This window comes from Eriocheir sinensis, chromosome 35 (assembly GCF_024679095.1).
Source record: "Eriocheir sinensis breed Jianghai 21 chromosome 35, ASM2467909v1, whole genome shotgun sequence".
Taxonomy (NCBI): Eukaryota; Metazoa; Arthropoda; class Malacostraca; order Decapoda; family Varunidae; genus Eriocheir; species Eriocheir sinensis.
This window is the reverse complement of record NC_066543.1, coordinates 4,361,013-4,366,012: the sequence shown is the minus strand read 5'-3', so window position 1 is coordinate 4,366,012 and position 5,000 is coordinate 4,361,013. Positions and strand designations below refer to the sequence as shown.

The window sequence follows — 5,000 nt, the reverse complement described above, 5'->3', positions numbered from 1 at the left end:
AAGCCAGAGCAGGGCAGGACAGGGAAGAGAAGGGAAAGGAAGGGCAGGACAGGAGAGACCAGAGCAGGGAAGGGAAGGGAGGGTCAGGTCATTGCAGGTTAGGGAAGGGAAGGGAAGGGCGGGGCAGGACAGGACAGACCAGGGCAGGGAAGAGAAGGGAAAGGAAGGGAAGAGAAGGGAATGGAAGGGAAGGATAGGCAGATCAGGGCAGGAAAGAGAATGGAAGGGAAGGGAAGGATAGGGCAGTGTAGTGCAGGGAAGGGAAGGGAAGGGGAAGACAGGGAAGGGAAGGGAAGGGCAGGACAGGGTATGGAAGGGGAGGGCAGAGAAGGGAAGGGAAGGGCAGGGTAGGGCAGGGAAGGGAAGCTATTGAGAAACTTCTTTCAGGAAATTTGTCATATTGGAGGAAGACTTCGGAGTTCATCACCCACCCCTTCTTTTCCCTTCCCCTCCTCTTCCTTTCCCTTCCCTTTCTCCTCTTCTCTTCCTTTCCCTTCCCTTTCTCCTCTTCTCTCATGTCAAAAGAAGGTGGACATGTTTCGCGTACCGGTGTAACTTGATCTTATATGAGACGAAAGCACTTGTTCACTATATTTCCTAATCGTTTTCATATGTTGCTTTTCTCTTCCCCTCTACTTCTCTTCCTCTTCCTCTTCCTCCTCCTCCTCCTCTTTCTCGTCCTCCATCATACTTCTCGTTTCCTCTTTCCTCTTTCTTCCTGACACTGGTTTCATTTCTACCACCTATTTCCTCCTCTTCCTCTTCCTTCTCCTCCTCCTCCTCCTCTTCCTCTTCCTCGTAGCCTTCCTCCTCCTCCTCCTCCTCTTTCTCGTCCTCCATTATACTTCTCGTTTCCTCTTTCCTCTTTCTTCCTGGCTTCATTTCTACCACCTATTTCCTCCTCTTCCTCTTCCTTCTCCTCCTCCTCCTCCTCCTCTTTCTCGTCCCTTCTTCATACTTTTATACTTTTCGTTTCTTGTTTTCTCTTTCTTACTCTCCTCCCGACGCTGACTCCCTTTCCACCACTTCCTCCTCCTCCTCCTCCTCCTCGTCCCTCTCCATCACTTGTTTTTCTTTTCTTTCTTACTTTCCTCCCGACACTGGTTTCCTCTCCACCACTTATTTCCTCCTCCTCCTCCTCCTCCTCCCAGAGTGGTTTGTATCTGTATGTATGCAGTGAAAGTGGAAGTTCAAGTGTTCCCCTCTCCATTATTTCTTTTACCTTTCTCCTCTTCATTCGCTTCCCACTGTACCTCTCCTCCTCCTCCTCTTCCTCTTCCCTTGACGGCTTATATCTGTTGTACGTATGAATAGAGTGAGAGAGTAAGTCCCCCTCTCTTTTCCCTCTTCTCCGTTGTGTCATCCTTGCTTCCCTCCCTTCTCTCCCATTCACCTCTCACTTTTACAGCCATCGTCCCGCTCTCGCCTCTCTATTCTCAGCTACTGCCAGCCGAGTGTCGACCTGTTTCCTTTTTTCTACAACAGTTCCACTTCGATTCCCTTTCTCCCACCTCCCTCCCTCTCTCTCTCTCTTTGTCTTTCCAAGTATAACACTCCACGCCCCCATTTTTTTATATATTTTTTATTCTTCCCACTGGCGAAAGTTTAACATGCAGTGGCTGTTAGACGATTTTCCCCCTTCTTGTGCGCCTCTTAAATCCCCTCCCCTCCATTCACACCGAACTTTGACTCCTTCTCCGCGAGCATCGATGAGTATTCGCAGCTTCAACGCCACCAGCATCTTTGGGCGGACACTGACTGAGGCTCCATGCTTACATATTTGACAAGGCTTTCGTAGGGGGTTGTGAGCATTTCCAGGGGTAGTTTTATGACCCTGGTGGTAGTTTGACCCATCTTTTGTACCGTGAACTTAAAGAAGCACTCATAATAACCCGATTAATCTCCTTTACGACCTTTGGAGATAGTTGATGTGTAAGGAAGAAGTGTCTGATGGTCATTTACTTAAACATTTCATCCCCCAAGCACACATATTTGGTAAGGTTTTCGTGGGAGTTCGGGGCATTTCCAGAGGCACTTTTATGACCCTGATGGTAGTTTGACCCGTCTTCTGTACCAGGAACCTAATGAAGCACTCATGAGAACCCGATTAAGCTCCTTTTCGACCCTAAGAAGCACTTGATGTGAGAGGCAGGAGAGTCTGAGAATACCTCCCTGACTCTCTCCAGCTACTGAGTGCAAGGTGTCAAACTGTCAACCCGAACCTCTCTCGCACCCTCCCCCATGAAGCCAATTTCATACCTTATCCTTTCCCTTTGCATTGAGAGAGAGAGAGAGAGAGAGAGAGAGAGAGAGAGAGAGAGAGAGAGAGAGAGAGAGAGAGAGAGAGTCCTTATCCATTCCTTGTCCACTTTCTCCTCTTCCTCTTCTTCCTCGACCTTCTCCTTTTTCTCTTCCTCCGCCTGCTCCTTTTCATCCTCTTCTTCCTCGTTCTCCATATCCTCCTCCTCCTTCCTTACTCCTCTTTTTCCTCCTCCTCTTCCTTATCTTCCTCCACCTCTTGTTTTCTTTATCTTCCTCCTCCTCCTCCTCCATCTACTTTCTTCTTCCTCTTCCTCCTCCATCTCCTTCCTTCTTCCTCCTCTATCTCCTTTTCCCTCCTTCTCTATCTCCTATTCCCTCCTCCTGCTCTATCTCTTTCCTCCTCCTCCTCTATCTCTTTCCTCCTCCTCCTCCTCCTCCTCCTATTGATGCCAGTCTCTCATGGTCGCGAAGGAGAATGAAAGTAATAAGGACGCAGTTTTTTTCCTTTTTTCTGACCTCCATAATAATAAACTGAGATCACCGTCGACTGGTATTGTTCGGGATCTCTCTCTCTCTCTCTCTCTCTCTCTCTCTCTCGACCGCGTTCACCCATGGCCTTCGTTCACCACCACCACCGCCAGACCTGTTCGATTTGACTTTTTTTTTCTTTAGTTCGTTCACTTTCTTCCAGACGTCATTATCTCCTGGATGGATCGGTTTCGGTTCCCAATTCAGGATCTTCGTCGCTGTTGTTGTTCAGGATACAAATGTTGTACTCGCGGGTGCAGGAGGTTCCCGGCTCATCTCGAGACCTACCGCGTTACCGTCAGCAATGCCGCATCGAAGGAGGAACTATAAATTGTGTAAGATTCACTAGCGCTGATCCCACAGGCAACGTGAACAAATTGGTGGGTGCCGCCTCAGCCACCTCCCTTTTCCAAGTCGCATTATTTACACGGGGAGTCACAGCGTACACTCACTCGTCATATATTTTGGAGACGCGTTTTGAACATCCTCACGGCTTTCTCGGGTGAGGCAATACCCGAGCCGCGTGATGTTTTAGTCGTGGTGGCATCCAGGCGGAGTCTAACCAAAATAAAAGCTTGCCAAATGATTACACTTGCTCCGTCCACTGGCGAGTCGCGCCCCGAGGCACGAGCCAGAGTTCCCGCGGCGCGCATAATGCCACGCTCTGGACCGGTGCACAGTGAACGGCGCTGCGTCGGTTTGCGGGAGTGTTGCGAGGCGGTGCAGGAGGACTTTACAAACACCGTGAAAACCTAAACGAAGGGATAAAACGAACTATGCAGCGAGACAACCGGTGGCAAAACAGTGAATCATCGTACAGGTCGCGAGGTTGGGGCTCGGCCAGTCCAGTCACGTCTTGAGATTGGAAGAGAACTATTTGAATACCTTTCGTTATTGCCTATGCGAGAGAAAATAGCGACCCCCGAAAGCAGTACATACTCGAGATATATACCCATGGAATTACTGATAACCTTAACCGATAAAATAACATTCGTGAGACCAGAGAAAGGGTTTGTTTTTGTGGTCTGTTCTACGCCTGGCAGCCCCGCGCCCTGACTCTATGTAGTAGTAGTGGTGCAGGGAACAGATCCGCCGACTCCCCCGGTCCCTAATTCAGCTCGTTTCCACATTAATATCCAGTGTCTGATGTGCCCCAATTAGCTGCCGTCTGGTGAATTGTAATGTGACGGTCTTCCTCTGTGTGCTGAAAGGGGCGGTGTCGTGATTTATAGCGGTGTGATGCTGTGACGGGAGGCTGTGTCGGGATGCTGTGCTGGTGGCTGCTGTGATTGGAATCTAAGCAGTCATGAGGCACAGAAGAATTAGAACTATGTGTTACAAAGCCTGGAATGTCTGCGGGCGTCCGTAGTCTCGTGTTTTATCATGGAGGAGGAAATGTGACAAGTGAAGCGTCCCCTTGACCGTGTGGGCTGGCCGAGGTAAGAAGGGCGGGAGGTGTGACTTCATTCCAGGTCCAGCAGGTGCCCGGGGAGGGGTGGGCGGGCGGCACGGGCAGTCCTTCAGTCCACCTCCTTGCAATGTGTCCCACGAAGGTGTTATCGCCACTGTTGTCTTTCCCTTTCATTTATCATTTCTCTTACTGTTCGCCTTGCCCCGTGTCAGTGTGGTCTTGTGAGGAACGAGTTAAAGTTGTATCCGGAAGGGGGCGAGGCAGGTGGAGTGGCCGGCCAACTTGCCTCATGAAATAATCCACAGGAGAGCAACTTCAACACAGAGAGAGAGAGAGAGAGAGAGGTGGTTTTCCTTTCGTCTGGTTGTGTTGCATCAGTCACCGCGTGGCGAGCGTTCTGTGCATGTCTGGAGTGATCGCTGGTGGAGTTGACACACACACACACACACACCATGGCAGAAATACTCGTTCGTGTCCAGCACTGTGAAGTAAACCCATGGATGCAATAAGTACCAAGTTTGATCACGCGAAGGCTGGTTTCCTGGGTGTGTTAAAGGGATCTAATGAATGAGGAAGGGTTTTAAAATGGACGGAGCGCAAACAACAGAGGAAGAGAGGAATGGGAGGCGAGGAAGGATGGGGAAGAGAGAGAAATCAAAGTATAGTTATAATTTGACAGAGGACTGACAACAAGAATACTGGAGGCGACGATAGAAGGAAATGAAGTAAAATTGGCAGATTCGTTTAAAGTCCCTCACCAATAACAACAAGGAAATGATGTAGTGTGTGTTTTGTGACA

The 5,000-nt window shown here is 49.6% G+C and overlaps 1 pseudogene; it reads left to right on the top strand.

Annotated features, from left to right (window-relative positions):
• The first annotated feature begins 3,105 nt into the window (after nucleotides 1–3,105).
• LOC127007282 (uncharacterized) overlaps nucleotides 3,106–5,000 on the top strand; it is a 90,482-nt pseudogene continuing 88,587 nt past the window's right edge.